Source organism: Cajanus cajan, chromosome 6, assembly GCF_000230855.2.
Source record: "Cajanus cajan strain Asha chromosome 6, NIPB_CcT2T_4, whole genome shotgun sequence".
NCBI classification, from domain to species: Eukaryota; Viridiplantae; Streptophyta; class Magnoliopsida; order Fabales; family Fabaceae; genus Cajanus; species Cajanus cajan.
The window spans coordinates 32552858-32572043 of NC_138522.1; the positions used below are offsets into that span (position 1 = coordinate 32552858).

General features: G+C 37.1%; 1 non-coding gene across 1 annotated transcript; it reads right to left on the reverse strand.

The window, feature by feature from the left end:
- Positions 1-13871: 13871 nt before the first annotated feature.
- Positions 13872-13976, reverse strand: LOC145949432 (small nucleolar RNA R71). Its single transcript, XR_014427640.1, has one exon. It is a non-coding gene; the product is annotated as a small nucleolar RNA R71 (small nucleolar RNA).
- Between the last annotated feature and the right edge of the window lie 5210 nt (positions 13977-19186).

The following is a 19186-nucleotide window of genomic DNA, read 5'->3' on the forward strand; positions in this document are numbered from 1 at the left end:
CAATCTTTGTACCTTGTCCATAAGCTCGCGGTCATAGTATGGGGAAATATGCCTCTTTCTCAAGGCACTACGGTGCTCATTCCAATATTGGATTGGAGGCTCATGGTTTATTCTCCTTTCTTTTTCTAAGGAGGTCCACCAATACATGGCATGCCCTTGGAAGCTAAGGGTTGCCAAAGAAACCTTTCTCTCCTCACTCACTCCATGGCAAGAAAATAATTTTTCAACTTTCATTTCCCAATCTAAATAATTTTCAACATTGTCCTTGCCATGAAATGGGGAAGAGTGATGTTGGGTTCTTTATTGGAAGACTCCCTATGTCTATGTTAACTTGAGGGTCTTTGATAGTAATCATCATTGTGATGACTACTGTGGAAGAAAATATGCACAAAGTTTTGATGATGCCAAAGCATTGAAGAAAATAAAGGTCAAGTTAAAGCAAGCTGATCAAGAAGCAAGATCTCAAGTAATAACTAGATAAGTCTTGACTGCTTAAGTTAGTATGTAAAATGAACTTTTAGAATTTGCAAATTTCACTTGGCCATTAAAATAAGGATTTCAAGAAAACCTAAACTTAATCTTTTTGAATATTAAGAATAAGTTGTTTGAAAAGAAAAAAAAAAGAGTATTCAAAAGATTAAACAAAAATATTTTTAACTGGAAAATAGAAGCTTTCTATATCTTAAGTTTTCATAAGCCAAATCAGGTGATATGTGTCTGGTAATCGATTACCACTTGATGTAATCGATTACTAGAGAAAGAAAACTTCTTTGTGCAAAGTTCAAATGTTAAAATGCTCTCTGGTAATCGATTACCAGTCATTGTAATCGATTACCAGAAGATAAAATTTCAAAAATTAAATTTAAATTATACAACGTTTCAAACATTTTGAACTTAAACCGTTGTAATCGATTACCAAGTCTTGTAATCGATTACCAGAGCCTATTTTATGAAAAATTATAGAAAGTTACAACTCTTCATGAAAAGACATAACCTAAGAAACAATTGTTTATAAATACCTATAATTTTTCAGAGAAAGGTGACGAACTCTATTGTGAAAATCATTTACAAAATCTACTTGGCCAAAGTCATTTGCAAAATCTCTAAAGAGTTCTTTAAGATCATAAAAGTGTAATATCCACTCTTCAAAGAGAGTCATTCTGTAAAACTCAATTGATCATTGGATCTGTAAAGGAGAAAGGGTTTTCTCCTTGTTGGTTTTTGAATCTCAACACAAGGAAAGGGAGTTCCAAGGTGTTGGAGGATTCAAGTCTTGTAAGGTTTACAAGAGTAGTGGAAATCTCAAGTGGGAGACTTGAGGACTGGATGTAGGCAGGATTGGCCGAACCAGTATAAAATCAAGTTTGCAATTCTCACTTTTAATTTTCTTGTTATTAATTATAATTGTGTAGTTTGCATCATCATTCATTCTTTACATATAAATTTATCTAAGGAATTAAATTTGATAAGAAAGTAATTGGAAAGTTTTTATAAGAGGAAATTTAGAAAACATAATTCACCCCTGATAGTAATATTTTAGTATATCTTTATTTATGTGTTTTTACCTTATTTGATTCTTTTTAGTATCCTATATTCATGTTTTAGTTTAGTTTTGCATTAGTGAATCATTTAGGAATTAGTTATAAATTTTACTAATTTTCCGTAAGAATTTCCTGTTTTGACACAGTTTCTTGTACAAGCCATATCTGGAGCTATTCAACTCGGAATTTGGCAAACTTGGTGTCCCTGTAAAGATAAGACAGAGATCTACAATTCTCATGTTGGACGAAAAACCCAGTTTGGACATTTTCAGACTCAAAATCGTGCTTTAAAGTCGCGGCTCTGCACTGAATTGTTCAGCTTGTCATGAAACTGATTAGTTTAGTTAATTAGGCTTTTCAATTGTAATTAGTGGACTGGACCTTTGACTTTAAGCCCATTATTTTGTCTTTAAAACCATGTAATGATTCAGGAGTGGGGGGGGGGGGGGGGGAAAATCATTTGTTAGATTTTCAGATTGGAGATTACTTCCTGAAGAAGTTTCTCTTCCAAGTTCTCTCTTCTCTCTTTAGAAGCTTTGCATCTTTCTCTCTCTCATTTTCCTCTTACACGAATTTTTCTCTGTCTCACGGAATTTCTTCTCTCAATTGGAATTTGCTGCAACATGATAATGAGGCAAAGCTAATTCCTTAATCGGTTTAAGGTTTCAAGAACTACGGTAAATTTGAGTTTCTAATTTTTACCGAACGAATTCTTTCTTCTTCTTCTCCTCTTTTCTGTTTAGTTTAAATTCGGTTTTCATGATATTGAATCTCTGTTTTGATTCCTAATTGAAAATGAGAAGAAGTATTTTCTGATTAGAAATAACCTAAATCCCTAATTCAATCGGTTACTTTTCTTGAATTTTGTTGAAATTTGGAATGTGCGATTGTAGTTTCTGTTTTAATAAAATTCAAAATCTAGATTTAGAAAACTGTTTGGATTAATTTCGGATTGAATTAGATGGATTGAGAATTCGTATTCATTGTGAACAATGATGATTATACTGTAGGAATTGAAACCTTGAACTGAACTCTTATACTACTGAAATTTTGTGTTGATTTGATTTCTTTGCTTTCTTGATACTGTTCTAATTGTTTGTTTGAAAATTTCTCTCCCGAGTTCTAAATTGATTTACATACATGATTAAATTCAAAATACAATGTGCTTGTGTCCTTGAGAGATGACCTAGGTTAAGTCCTCTATATTACAGAAATTTGTTGAAGAACCTAGAATTGTTTGATAGTGATACGACTTAGCTATCAAAATGGCGCCGCTGCCGGGGAACATAAGTCATTTTGTTTTGATTTTTTATCATGTATACTAACTGTTTGTAGAAATGTTTTTGAATTTATAGTACAGTATTTTGTAATTCAATTCTATGTCTGATTCTATCACTAATTCTGTCTCTAATTCATTGTAGTTTTTGCAGTTTAGTTTTCAATATTATTGTGTTTGTCTTGAATTGTATTGTTTAGGTAATTTGTAGTGTTTTTGTAGCAATATTGTGTGGTTTCTTTGCGGTTTCTTTGTGGTTTCTTTGTGCTGTATTTTAGCTGGAAAAACAGGGAAAGAAAACAGAGGAAAAACAGAGGAAAACACATTCCGAAAACAGAGGACTAGTAGAAATCATTTCCTGAAGAAATTGATTTTGGCTCTCCATGAAACCATTCCGAAAATTTTCAAAGATTCTCTGATTGAGCTGAAACTTGGTCTCCAAAGGTAAAACGTGATTCTGAGCAAACTTACCCCCTATTGGGGGTAAACTGGGCTTAAAATCACGAAATTCCTTCATCTTCTATGAGTTCTGTATAATTTTTTGTAGGGGTATTTTGGTCTTTTTTGCGAAAGTTGTCAGATTGGGCTGAAAATTGGTGGGAAGGTGGCTAAAATTCACACATCAAGGCACCCCTATTATGGGATAACTATGGGTGTTGGGGGTCCTTTTTGCCAAATTCCTTCATTTAGACCACTTTTTCAATTTTTTACTGTTTTTGATATTTTTAAAAATCACAAAAAAATTCTCAAAATTAGGAAATCATGTGAGAAATGATGTTCTGGTGGTGAAATATTTTTTAAAATTCATTTGGTATAGTTTTGCATGTTATAGTTGCTTATATAGTAAATATTGACTTTTCTGTTGACTTTTGACTTCATAACCTTGTATGTGTTCTTATTTGCATGACTAGGTCCAACCCTGGTACATTACATGATTTTGATCCTGAGATAGAAAGAACACTTCATCATAGGTTAAGGTGTAGGTCTAGTCAGAATAATAATAGTAGTGTAGTTGATTCTGAAGTAGTTATTAATTCTACTTTTAATCCTCAATCCTGCTTAGATAGTGATATTTTTAATTTTCAATCTTGCTCTTCTTCTGAAACTGATTCTGAATTTGATATCATGGCTGATAATCGTGAACTCACTTTGAAGGAATTGGCTACACCTAATGTTGTGTATCAACCATGGTGTGTCCAATATCCTGATAATCAAACAAATTATGAGCTTAAATCTGGACTTATCCATTTGTTGCCCAAGTTTCATGGACTTGCAGGTGAAGATCCTCATAAGCATTTAAAGGAGTTCCATGTAGTGTGTTCCACCATGAGACCTCAAGGAGTTCCTGAAGATCATGTCAAAATGAAGGCATTTCCTTTCTCTCTGGATGGTGTTGCAAAAGATTGGCTCTACTTTCTACCAGCAACAATCACTACATGGAATCAAATGAAGAGATTGTTTCTAGAGAAATTCTTTCCTGCATCCAGAACAGCAGCAATTAGGAAAGAGATTTGTGGTATAAGGCAACTGAATGGAGAGACTTTGCATGAATACTGGGAGAGATTCAACAAGCTGTGTGCTACATGTCCTCAACATCAAATTAGTGAGCAATTATTGATTCAATATTTTTATGAAGGACTAACCTTGATGGATAGGAACATGATAGATGCAGCAAGTGGAGGAGCACTGATGGATAAGACACCAAATGCTGCAAGACAACTCATTTCGAACATGGCAGCCAACACTCAGCAATTTGGATTTAGAGGAACTGTCAAGGGAGTAAATGAGATGGCAATTGGTGCTGGTTCTAGTTCTGTTTCTGGTGTAGATAATCAAAGGCTGGAAAACAAAATTAATGAGCTAACCACCATGGTGAGACATTTAGCAATTGAACAAAAACAACAGGCGAATGCAGCAAGTGAATGTCCAGCAACAGTTTGTGGCATTTGTTCTTTAGAGGAGCACTATACACATTCATGTCCCACTCTACAAGAAACAGATGCAAATGTTTCTAGAATTTACACCAACCAGCAACAACAATATAGGCCACAACAGCAACAAAATTACAATCCATACTCCCAAACATACAACCCAGGTTGGAAAGATCATCCAAATCTGAAATGAGGGCAACAACAACAACAACAACCTTCATTCCAACCTTTTGGAAAATATCAGCCTCCATTCAAGCATCAGCAACAACAACCACCAGCACCTACACCTCCTCCTGCACAAAAGAGTGGACCTTCATTCGAGGAGATGATGCAACAGATGGCTGCACAAAATTTGCAGTTTCAGAGAAATATGGATGCCACTGTCCAAGATTTAAAGACTCAAATTGGCCAGTTAGCATCTCAGGTAAATCAGTTTCAATCTCAAGGTTCTGGCAAACTTCCCTCCCAAACAGTTTTAAATCCAAAGGGGAATGTGAGTGCCATTACTTTGAGAAGTGGAAAAGAGTTACCACCAGTGCAGCAACAATCAGTTGTAGCACCAGTGGAATGTGATTCTTCCTTTGCAGGTGCAGCTGAAAATAATGATGCAGCAAAGAGGAGATCAGAGATTCCACTCCCCTTTCCAAATAGACCAGCAAAGAAGAGATTAGAAATTGATACTGAATTGCTGGATATGTTTAGCAAGGTGGAAGTCAACATTCCTCTCCTTGATGCCATCCGACAAATTCCAAAATATGCAAAGTTCCTTAAGGAATTATGTACTAATAAGAGGAAGTTGAAGGGTGATGAGAGAGTGAACATGGGGCGAAATGGTTCTGCATTACTCCAGAAGAAAAATGTGTCTGCCATTATTCCACATGATCTACTTCCAGATTTGCCACAAAAATGCAAAGATCCAGGAACTTTTACTATCCCTTGTACTATAGGGGAAGAAATTTTTACTAATGCTATGCTGGATCTAGGTGCTTCAATAAATGTTATGCCTGCATCTGTTTTTAGATCATTGCAGATTGGAGACTTGATTCCTACAGGTGTGAGCATTCAGTTGGCAAACAGGAGCATTGTGCAGCCACTTGGAGTAGTAGAAGATGTGCTGGTCAAAGTAGAAGATCTTCTCTTCCCTGCAGATTTCTACATTCTTGAGATGGAGGATGAGTCATCCAGTCATGCTACATTGATCCTTGGGAGACCATTCTTAAGGACAGCAAGGACAAAGATAGATGTGCATGCAGGGACTCTTTCTATGGAATTTGGAGATAATCTGGTGCAATTTAATATTTTTGAGGCTATGAGATATCCAATAGAAAACCATTCTGTTTTTAGTTTGGAGGTTATTGATTTATTAGTTGATGATTGCACAGATTTTGATGATGATCTACTTGCTGATTTTTCTGATTTTGCTGACCCATCATGTACTTGTGATGATGATTCATCTATGTGTGCTATTTGTGCAGAAATTAGTGTTGCTATTTCAGGTGTAGCAGATTTAGCCACATCAATAGATGTTCCACCACCAGCATCTGAGACATCATCTCCATCTTTACCTTCATTGCCAGTACCATCCACTGTGCAGACACCATCAGTAGAGTTAAAGCCTTTACCTGCACATTTGAAGTATGCTTATTTAGAGGACAATCAAGGGCTTCCTGTCATTATAGCTAGCATTCTTGAATCTAATCAGGAGGAGAGACTGTTGCAGGTTTTGAGAGATCACAGGAAAGCCATTGGTTGGACTCTTGCTGACCTTCCTGGGATTAGTCCTGCCATATGCATGCACCGGATTCTACTTGAGGATCAGTTCCGACCTGTGAGGCAGCCACAGAGAAGACTTAATCCTACTATTTTAGATGTGGTGAAGAAAGAGGTCACAAAGTTATTGGCGGCAGGTATAATATATCCTATTTCTGATAGCAAGTGGGTTAGTCCTGTGCAGGTCGTTCCCAAGAAGACTGGGATGACTGTGGTGAGGAACCAGGATGCTGAGTTGGTTCCAACCAGAGTTCAAAATAGTTGGCGAGTTTGTGTGGACTATAGAAGACTTAATCAGGCAACTCGCAAAGACCACTTCCCTCTTCCATTCATCGATCAGGTGTTGGAGAGGTTGGCAGGTAAATCACATTATTGCTTCTTGGATGGATTTTCAGGGTACATGCAGATTCATATTGCACCAGAGGACCAACACAAGACCACATTCACCTGTCCATTTGGCACATTTGCTTACACTAGGATGCCATTTGGTCTATGCAACGCTCCGGCCACCTTTCAGAGGTGTATGGTAAGTATATTTTCTGATCTATTGGAAAGTTGCATGGAGGTGTTTATGGATGATTTTACAGTTTATGGTTCTTCATTTGATGCATGCTTAGAGAGTCTATCTAGGGTATTAGATAGGTGTATCCAAACTAACCTTGTGTTAAATTTTGAAAAATGTCATTTTATGGTCACACATGGTATAGTTTTGGGTCACTTAGTCTCTAGTAGAGGCATTGAGGTTGATAAGGCTAAGATAGATATCATTGCTTCTTTACCTTACCCCGCTTCTGTGCGGGAAGTACGTTCTTTTCTTGGACATGCAGGTTTTTACAGGAGGTTCATCCAAGACTTTAGCAAGATTGCACTGCCACTGTCCAAGCTTCTACAAAAAGAGGTGGAGTTCATTTTTGACCAGCCTTGTCAACTAGCCTTTAAGGAGTTGAGGAAGCGGCTTACCACCACACCTATTGTACAGCCGCCTGATTGGGAGCTTCCATTTGAGCTCATGTGCGATGCATCCAACTTTGCACTTGGGGCTGTTTTAGCTCAGCGAGTTGGGAGGCTTTCGCATGTCATTGCTTATGCCTCTCGTACATTGGATGCAGCTCAAGTCAATTACACCACCACTGAGAAGGAGCTTTTAGCTATTGTATTTGCTTTAGATAAATTTCGTTCATATTTGCTTGGCTCCAAGATTATTGTGTTTTCTGACCATGCAGCTTTGAGATTCCTGTTGAAGAAGCCTGATGCTAAACCCAGATTGATTAGGTGGATGCTTCTTCTTCAGGAATTTGATATTGAGATCAGAGATAGGAGTGGTGCAGAGAATTTGGTAGCAGACCATTTGAGCAGGATTGAGGGGGGGCGTGTTGATCCCCTGCCTATTAGAGATGATTTTCCTGATGAGCAGTTGATGCACTTACATGATACTGCTCCTTGGTTTGCTGACATTGTAAATTATTTGGTTGCAGGTGTTCTTCCCCTGGATTTATCTAGATCACAAATAGCTAAAATGAAAAGTGAAGCTAAATATTATGTTTGGGATGACCCTTATTTGTGGAGATTTTGCAGTGACCAGGTGATCCGCAGGTGTATTCCAGATCATGAGATCCAGTCTGTGCTTCAATTTTGTCATGCTTCACCTGTTGGAGGACATTATGGTTCATACAGGACAGCTAGGAAGGTGTTGGACAGTGGGTTTTATTGGCCCACCATTTTCAGAGATGCACATCAGATATTCAGCACCTGTGAGCAGTGTGAGAGAGCAGGGATGGCCATTACACGCAGGCATGAGATTCCCCAACATCCTATCATTTTCTGTGAGGTTTTTGATGTTTGGGGTATTGATTTTATGGGTCCATTTCCTCCATCTTTTGGTTACACTTATATTTTACTAGTTGTTGATTATGTTTCAAAATAGGTGGAGGCTAAGGCCACAAAAACTAATGATTCTAAAGTTGTTGTGGATTTTGTTAGATCCAATATTTTTTGCAGGTTTGGTGTGCCTAAAGCCATCATCAGTGATAGGGGGAGCCATTTCTGTAATAGGAGCATGCAGGCTTTGCTTCATAAGTATGGGGTGGTGCATAGAGTGTCTACAGCTTATCATCCTCAAACTAATGGGCAAGCTGAAGTTTTTAACAAGGAAATCAAGCAAATTTTGCAGAAAATAGTGCACCCCAATAGGAAGGATTGGAGCAAGCTTTTGGAGGATGCTCTGTGGGCACATAGGACAGCTTACCGGACACCTATTGGGATGTCTCCTTATAGGATTGTGTTTGGTAAAGCATGTCATCTACCTGTTGAGGTTGAGCATAGAGCATATTGGGCAGTGAAGAATTGTAACTTGGCATTTGACCAAGCTGGTATGCAAAGGAAGCTTCAGTTGCAGCAACTTGAGGAGCTTCGGTTGGAAGCCTATGAAAACTCCAAGATTTATAAAGAGAAAGTCAAGCGCTTTCATGATAGTCATCTTTTAAGAAAGGAGTTTAAAGTGGGCCAACAAGTATTATTGTTCAATTCTCGCCTAAAGCTCATTGCCGGTAAACTTAGATCAAGGTGGGATGGTCCTTTTGTTATTACTAATGTGTTTTCCCATGGTGCAGTAGAAATTAAAAATGAAGTTACCGGCAAAACCTTCAAAGTGAATGGGCATCAACTTAAGGAATTTCATCAAAGTCCAAAGTTGGAGGACAAAGATGTGGAGGACATTTCATTAGAAGAGCCAACTCTTGGACCTTGAGGGAGTTCTACCCCTTTTCTTATAATTTGCAATTGTCTTTATTTGATTGCATTATTTGTTTCATTGAGGACAATGTGTGTTTCAAGTGTGGGGGGAGTTGTTTGCATAAAAAAATAAAAATAAAAATTTTGCTGTATTCTGTTCTGTGTTCTGTATTCTGTATTTTCTGTTTTCTGCATTCTGATTCTGCATTTTATTTCTGTTTTCTATATTCTGTTTTTGCATTTCTGTATTCTGTTTTGTACTGTTTCTGTTTCTGTATTCTATTCTGCATTCTGTATTCTGATTTTGTTTCTGTTTCTGTATTCTGAATTCTGTTATGTTTCTGTATTCTGAATTCTGTTTTTGTTTCTGTTTTCTGTATTCTTTTCTGTTTCTGTTTGCTGTTTTCTGTTTCTATTTTTTGTGCTGTTTTCTACTTTCTGTTTCTGTATTTTGTTTCTGTTTTATTTTCTGGCTTTGTTTTCTGTTTTTGATGTTTTGCTGTTTTGTTGTTTTGAAATAGAAAATAGAATGAAAAAATTTTCTTATTTTTTTCTTTGGATTTGTAAATGTATGGATTTAGAAAGTTGCATCATTTTTGTTGATTGGTTGAACATCATGAAGTGTAAATCATTTGTGCATTTTTAGTTTTGTAAGTTGATTTGAAAAATTAAAGTTTGATTCTTTGATAATAGAATTTTAACCTTGTGAGATTTGAGCCTATATTTGATGGGTGGAATACATCACTCCATTCCAATTACTTTCTTGTGTGAATTTGCTCATGATTGCTAGATTACTCTAGGTTTTGCCTTAACTCTTTTGAAGCTTCTTGTTCACATGCTCTATTGATATGATTTAGGCATTTAGGCATTTGTTTCTTAAACTACTAGCCAAATAGCCTACCTCACAATTTTTTTTCCCCTAGTTTCCCTCTTTGAGCCTTTATATCCCTTCCTTGATTTTAGCTCATTATAAGCCAAAAGTGAAAAACCATGATATCCCATAACCTTAGGGATTAAAGGAGCTCTGGAATTGTTTTGGGAATGTGTTCTTTATAAGTGTGGGGGTGCTTTTAGGGAATGCTTCTATATTGTTGATATTGAGTGATTTGGCACTTTAAAAAAAAAGAGGAAAAGAAAAAAAAAAGGGAAAAGAAAAAAAAAATCAAAATAAATAATTTGCCATTGGGAGGCAAAAATTCAAAATTCAAAACTGAAAAAAAAAATAATAATAAATAAATAAATACATATGAAAATGGATAGCATAACAATTTATAGGAGTTTCTTCTAGGGGTAATCTTTATGCTTATTGAACCTATTCCCCATTGCTCCTCTTTTCTCTTTGGTTATAAAGCTTAAATGACATTTTTTTTCTTTTCTCATCTAACCTTTACCTTGGCCAAGTTACAACCTAATAAAAGTCCTATTGATCTTTAATTGCATGTGATTCAAGTTGTGAAATTTAGAGGTTTGTCAAAGCTTGGGTGTGCTAGTTCTACATGATGCATTTGAGTGTAAACACAAACTTAAACACTTGAGTGATGAGTGTAAACACTTCCTTGTGAGGGTTCTATTATTTTTGAATCATTCTTTAATTGAGCTTATCACCTTGCTAGCTTCTAATGTTGCATTTGTGTTCATGGATTGTTGTTTTACCTTGATGCTTGAATGTTGTATTCTTTCTTTCTTCTTATACATTTGTGAATTCATTAGAAAAATTTAAGAAGTTTTGCTCATTCTTTGATAAAGTTTTAGAAAAGTTATATTAGAGTGATTTTTAGTTTTGCCCCGAAGCGCAAAAGATTAAGTGTGGGGGTATTTGATAGTAATATTTTAGTATATCTTTATTTATGTGTTTTTACCTTATTTGATTCTTTTTAGTATCCTATATTCATGTTTTAGTTTAGTTTTGCATTAGTGAATCATTTAGGAATTAGTTATAAATTTTACTAATTTTCCGTAAGAATTTCCTGTTTTGACACAGTTTCTTGTACAAGCCATATCTGGAGCTATTCAACTCGGAATTTGGCAAACTTGGTGTCCCTGTAAAGATAAGACAGAGATCTACAATTCTCATGTTGGACGAAAAACCCAGTTTGGACATTTTCAGACCCAAAATCGTGCTTTAAAGTCGCGGCTCTGCACTGAATTGTTCAGCTTGTCATGAAACTGATTAGTTTAGTTAATTAGGCTTTTCAATTGTAATTAGTGGACTGGACCTTTGACTTTAAGCCCATTATTTTGTCTTTAAAACCATGTAATGATTCAGGAGTGGGGGGGGGGGGGGAAATCATTTGTTAGATTTTCAGATTGGAGATTACTTCCTGAAGAAGTTTCTCTTCCAAGTTCTCTCTTCTCTCTTTAGAAGCTTTGCATCTTTCTCTCTCTCATTTTCCTCTTACACGAATTTTTCTCTGTCTCACGGAATTTCTTCTCTCAATTGGAATTTGCTGCAACATGATAATGAGGCAAAGCTAATTCCTTAATCGGTTTAAGGTTTCAAGAACTACGGTAAATTTGAGTTTCTAATTTTTACCGAACGAATTCTTTCTTCTTCTTCTCCTCTTTTCTGTTTAGTTTAAATTCGGTTTTCATGATATTGAATCTCTGTTTTGATTCCTAATTGAAAATGAGAAGAAGTATTTTCTGATTAGAAATAACCTAAATCCCTAATTCAATCGGTTACTTTTCTTGAATTTTGTTGAAATTTGGAATGTGCGATTGTAGTTTCTGTTTTAATAAAATTCAAAATCTAGATTTAGAAAACTGTTTGGATTAATTTCGGATTGAATTAGATGGATTGAGAATTCGTATTCATTGTGAACAATGATGATTATACTGTAGGAATTGAAACCTTGAACTGAACTCTTATACTACTGAAATTTTGTGTTGATTTGATTTCTTTGCTTTCTTGATACTGTTCTAATTGTTTGTTTGAAAATTTCTCTCCCGAGTTCTAAATTGATTTACATACATGATTAAATTCAAAATACAATGTGCTTGTGTCCTTGAGAGATGACCTAGGTTAAGTCCTCTATATTACAGAAATTTGTTGAAGAACCTAGAATTGTTTGATAGTGATACGACTTAGCTATCAAAATGGCGCCGCTGCCGGGGAACATAAGTCATTTTGTTTTGATTTTTTATCATGTATACTAACTGTTTGTAGAAATGTTTTTGAATTTATAGTACAGTATTTTGTAATTCAATTCTATGTCTGATTCTATCACTAATTCTGTCTCTAATTCATTGTAGTTTTTGCAGTTTAGTTTTCAATATTATTGTGTTTGTCTTGAATTGTATTGTTTAGGTAATTTGTAGTGTTTTTGTAGCAATATTGTGTGGTTTCTTTGCGGTTTCTTTGTGGTTTCTTTGTGCTGTATTTTAGCTGGAAAAACAGGGAAAGAAAACAGAGGAAAAACAGAGGAAAACACATTCCGAAAACAGAGGACTAGTAGAAATCATTTCCTGAAGAAATTGATTTTGGCTCTCCATGAAACCATTCCGAAAATTTTCAAAGATTCTCTGATTGAGCTGAAACTTGGTCTCCAAAGGTAAAACGTGATTCTGAGCAAACTTACCCCCTATTGGGGGTAACCTGGGCTTAAAATCACGAAATTCCTTCATCTTCTATGAGTTCTGTATAATTTTTTGTAGGGGTATTTTGGTCTTTTTTGCGAAAGTTGTCAGATTGAGCTGAAAATTGGTGGGAAGGTGGCTAAAATTCACACATCAAGGCACCCCTATTATGGAATAACTACGGGTGTTGGGGGTCCTTTTTGCCAAATTCCTTCATTTAGACCACTTTTTCAATTTTTTACTGTTTTTGATATTTTTAAAAATCACAAAAAAATTCTCAAAATTAGGAAATCATGTGAGAAATGATGTTCTGGTGGTGAAATATTTTTTTAAAATTCATTTGGTATAGTTTTGCATGTTATAGTTGCTTATATAGTAAATATTGACTTTTCTGTTGACTTTTGACTTTTCTGTTGACTTTTGACTTCATAACCTTGTATGTGTTCTTATTTGCATGACTAGGTCCAACCCTGGTACATTACATGATTTTGATCCTGAGATAGAAAGAACACTTCATCATAGGTTAAGGTGTAGGTCTAGTCAGAATAATAATAGTAGTGTAGTTGATTCTGAAGTAGTTATTAATTCTACTTTTAATCCTCAATCCTGCTTAGATAGTGATATTTTTAATTTTCAATCTTACTCTTCTTCTGAAACTGATTCTGAATTTGATATCATGGCTGATAATCGTGAACTCACTTTGAAGGAATTGGCTACACCTAATGTTGTGTATCAACCATGGTGTGTCCAATATCCTGATAATCAAACAAATTATGAGCTTAAATATGGACTTATCCATTTGTTGCCCAAGTTTCATGGACTTGCAGGTGAAGATCCTCATAAGCATTTAAAGGAGTTCCATGTAGTGTGTTCCACCATGAGACCTCAAGGAGTTCCTGAAGATCATGTCAAAATGAAGGCATTTCCTTTCTCTCTGGATGGTGTTGCAAAAGATTGGCTCTACTTTCTACCAGCAACAATCACTACATGGAATCAAATGAAGAGATTGTTTCTAGAGAAATTCTTTCCTGCATCCAGAACAGCAGCAATTAGGAAAGAGATTTGTGGTATAAGGCAACTGAATGGAGAGACTTTGTATGAATACTGGGAGAGATTCAACAAGCTGTGTGCTACATGTCCTCAACATCAAATTAGTGAGCAATTATTGATTCAATATTTTTATGAAGGACTAACCTTGATGGATAGGAACATGATAGATGCAGCAAGTGGAGGAGCACTGATGGATAAGACACCAAATGCTGCAAGACAACTCATTTCGAACATGGCAGCCAACACTCAGCAATTTGGATTTAGAGGAACTGTCAAGGGAGTAAATGAGATGGCAATTGGTGCTGGTTCTAGTTCTGTTTGTGGTGTAGATAATCAAAGGCTGGAAAACAAAATTAATGAGCTAACCCCCATGGTGAGACATTTAGCAATTGAACAAAAACAACAGGCGAATGCAGCAAGTGAATGTCCAGCAACAGTTTGTGGCATTTGTTCTTTAGAGGAGCACTATACACATTCATGTCCCACTCTACAAGAAACAGATGCAAATGTTTCTAGAATTTACACCAACCAGCAACAACAATATAGGCCACAACAGCAACAAAATTACAATCCATACTCCCAAACATACAACCCAGGTTGGAAAGATCATCCAAATCTGAAATGAGGGCAACAACAACAACAACAACCTTCATTCCAACCTTTTGGAAAATATCAGCCTCCATTCAAGCATCAGCAACAACAACCACCAGCACCTATACCTCCTCCTGCACAAAAGAGTGGACCTTCATTCGAGGAGATGATGCAACAGATGGCTGCACAAAATTTGCAGTTTCAGAGAAATATGGATGCCACTGTCCAAGATTTAAAGACTCAAATTGGCCAGTTAGCATCTCAGGTAAATCAGTTTCAATCTCAAGGTTCTGGCAAACTTCCCTCCCAAACAGTTTTAAATCCAAAGGGGAATGTGAGTGCCATTACTTTGAGAAGTGGAAAAGAGTTACCACCAGTGCAGCAACAATCAGTTGTAGCACCAGTGGAATGTGATTCTTCCTTTGCAGGTGCAGCTGAAAATAATGATGCAGCAAAGAGGAGATCAGAGATTCCACTCCCCTTTCCAAATAGACCAGCAAAGAAGAGATTAGAAATTGATACTGAATTGCTGGATATGTTTAGCAAGGTGGAAGTCAACATTCCTCTCCTTGATGCCATCCGACAAATTCCAAAATATGCAAAGTTCCTTAAGGAATTATGTACTAATAAGAGGAAGTTGAAGGGTGATGAGAGAGTGAACATGGGGCGAAATGGTTCTGCATTACTCCAGAAGAAAAATGTGTCTGCCATTATTCCACATGATCTACTTCCAGATTTGCCACAAAAATGCAAAGATCCAGGAACTTTTACTATCCCTTGTACTATAGGGGAAGAAATTTTTACTAATGCTATGCTGGATCTAGGTGCTTCAATAAATGTTATGCCTGCATCTGTTTTTAGATCATTGCAGATTGGAGACTTGATTCCTACAGGTGTGAGCATTCAGTTGGCAAACAGGAGCATTGTGCAGCCACTTGGAGTAGTAGAAGATGTGCTGGTCAAAGTAGAAGATCTTCTCTTCCCTGCAGATTTCTACATTCTTGAGATGGAGGATGAGTCATCCAGTCATGCTACATTGATCCTTGGGAGACCATTCTTAAGGACAGCAAGGACAAAGATAGATGTGCATGCAGGGACTCTTTCTATGGAATTTGGAGATAATCTGGTGCAATTTAATATTTTTGAGGCTATGAGATATCCAATAGAAAACCATTCTGTTTTTAGTTTGGAGGTTATTGATTTATTAGTTGATGATTGCACAGATTTTGATGATGATCTACTTGCTGATTTTTCTGATTTTGCTGACCCATCATGTACTTGTGATGATGATTCATCTATGTGTGCTATTTGTGCAGAAATTAGTGTTGCTATTTCAGGTGTAGCAGATTTAGCCACATCAATAGATGTTCCACCACCAGCATCTGAGACATCATCTCCATCTTTACCTTCATTGCCAGTACCATCCACTGTGCAGACACCATCAGTAGAGTTAAAGCCTTTACCTGCACATTTGAAGTATGCTTATTTAGAGGACAATCAAGGGCTTCCTGTCATTATAGCTAGCATTCTTGAATCTAATCAGGAGGAGAGACTGTTGCAGGTTTTGAGAGATCACAGGAAAGCCATTGGTTGGACTCTTGCTGACCTTCCTGGGATTAGTCCTGCCATATGCATGCACCGGATTCTACTTGAGGATGAGTTCCGACCTGTGAGGCAGCCACAGAGAAGACTTAATCCTACTATTTTAGATGTGGTGAAGAAAGAGGTCACAAAGTTATTGGCGGCAGGTATAATATATCCTATTTCTGATAGCAAGTGGGTTAGTCCTGTGCAGGTCGTTCCCAAGAAGACTGGGATGACTGTGGTGAGGAACCAGGATGCTGAGTTGGTTCCAACCAGAGTTCAAAATAGTTGGCGAGTTTGTGTGGACTATAGAAGACTTAATCAGGCAACTCGCAAAGACCACTTCCCTCTTCCATTCATCGATCAGGTGTTGGAGAGGTTGGCAGGTAAATCACATTATTGCTTCTTGGATGGATTTTCAGGGTACATGCAGATTCATATTGCACCAGAGGACCAACACAAGACCACATTCACCTGTCCATTTGGCACATTTGCTTACACTAGGATGCCATTTGGTCTATGCAACGCTCCGGCCACCTTTCAGAGGTGTATGGTAAGTATATTTTCTGATCTATTGGAGAGTTGCATGGAGGTGTTTATGGATGATTTTACAGTTTATGGTTCTTCATTTGATGCATGCTTAGAGAGTTTATCTAGGGTATTAGATAGGTGTATCCAAACTAACCTTGTGTTAAATTTTGAAAAATGTCATTTTATGGTCACACATGGTATAGTTTTGGGTCACTTAGTCTCTAGTAGAGGCATTGAGGTTGATAAGGCTAAGATAGATATCATTGCTTCTTTACCTTACCCCGCTTCTGTGCGGGAAGTACGTTCTTTTCTTGGACATGCAAGTTTTTACAGGAGGTTCATCCAAGACTTTAGCAAGATTGCACTGCCACTGTCCAAGCTTCTACAAAAAGAGGTGGAGTTCATTTTTGACCAGCCTTGTCAACTAGCCTTTAAGGAGTTGAGGAAGCGGCTTACCACCAGACCTATTGTACAGCCGCCTAATTGGGAGCTTCCATTTGAGCTCATGTGCGATGCATCCAACTTTGCACTTGGGGCTGTTTTAGCTCAGCGAGTTGGGAGGCTTTCGCATGTCATTGCTTATGCCTCTCGTACATTGGATGCAGCTCAAGTCAATTACACCACCACTGAGAAGGAGCTTTTAGCTATTGTATTTTCTTTAGATAAATTTCGTTCATATTTGCTTGGCTCCAAGATTATTGTGTTTTCTGACCATGCAGCTTTGAGATTCCTGTTGAAGAAGCCTGATGCTAAACCCAGATTGATCAGGTGGATGCTTCTTCTTCAGGAATTTGATATTGAGATCAGAGATAGGAGTGGTGCAGAGAATTTGGTAGCAGACCATTTGAGCAGGATTGAGGGGGGGCGTGTTGATCCCCTGCCTATTAGAGATGATTTTCCTGATGAGCAGTTGATGCACTTACATGATACTGCTCCTTGGTTTGCTGACATTGTAAATTATTTGGTTGCAGGTGTTCTTCCCCTGGATTTATCTAGATCACAAATAGCTAAACTGAAAAGTGAAGCTAAATATTATGTTTGGGATGACCCTTATTTGTGGAGATTTTGCAGTGACCAGGTGATCCGCAGGTGTATTCCAGATCATGAGATCCAGTCTGTGCTTCAATTTTGTCATGCTTCACCTGTTGGAGGACATTATGGTTCATACAGGACAGCTAGGAAGGTGTTGGACAGTGGGTTTTATTGGCCCACCATTTTCAGAGATGCACATCAGATATTCAGCACCTGTGAGCAGTGTGAGAGAGCAGGGATGGCCATTACACGCAGGCATGAGATGCCCCAACATCCTATCATTTTCTGTGAGGTTTTTGATGTTTGGGGTATTGATTTTATGGGTCCATTTCCTCCATCTTTTGGTTACACTTATATTTTACTAGCTGTCGATTATGTTTCAAAATGGGTGGAGGCTAAGGCCACAAAAACTAATGATTCTAAAGTTGTTGTGGATTTTGCTAGATCCAATATTTTTTGCAGGTTTGGTGTGCCTAAAGCCATCATCAGTGATAGGGGGAGCCATTTCTGTAATAGGAGCATGCAGGCTTTGCTTCATAAGTATGGGGTGGTGCATAGAGTGTCTACAGCTTATCATCCTCAAACTAATGGGCAAGCTGAAGTTTTTAACAAGGAAATCAAGCAAATTTTGCAGAAAATAGTGCACCCCAATAGGAAGGATTGGAGCAAGCTTTTGGAGGATGCTCTGTGGGCACATAGGACAGCTTACCGGACACCTATTGGGATGTCTCCTTATAGGATTGTGTTTGGTAAAGCATGTCATCTACCTGTTGAGGTTGAGCATAGAGCATATTGGGCAGTGAAGAATTGTAACTTGGCATTTGACCAAGCTGGTATGCAAAGGAAGCTTCAGTTGCAGCAACTTGAGGAGCTTCGGTTGGAAGCCTATGAAAACTCCAAGATTTATAAAGAGAAAGTCAAGCGCTTTCATGATAGTCATCTTTTAAGAAAGGAGTTTAAAGTGGGCCAACAAGTATTATTGTTCAATTCTCGCCTAAAGCTCATTGCCGGTAAACTTAGATCAAGGTGGGATGGTCCTTTTGTTATTACTAATGTGTTTTCCCATGGTGCAGTAGAAATTAAAAATGAAGTTACCGGCAAAACCTTCAAAGTGAATGGGCATCAACTTAAGGAATTTCATCAAAGTCCAAAGTTGGAGGACAAAGATGTGGAGGACATTTCATTAGAAGAGCCAACTCTTGGACCTTGAGAGAGTTCTACCCCTTTTCTTATAATTTGCAATTGTCTTTATTTGATTGCATTATTTGTTTCATTGAGGACAATGTGTGTTTCAAGTGTGGGGGGAGTTGTTTGCATAAAAAAATAAAAATAAAATTTTTGCTGTATTCTGTTCTGTGTTCTGTATTCTGTATTTTCTGTTTTTTGCATTCTGATTCTGCATTTTATTTCTGTTTTCTATATTCTGTTTTTGCATTTCTGTATTCTGTTTTGTACTGTTTCTGTTTCTGTATTCTATTCTGCATTCTGTATTCTGATTTTGTTTCTGTTTCTGTATTCTGAATTTTGTTATGTTTCTGTATTCTGAATTCTGTTTTTGTTTCTGTTTTCTGTAT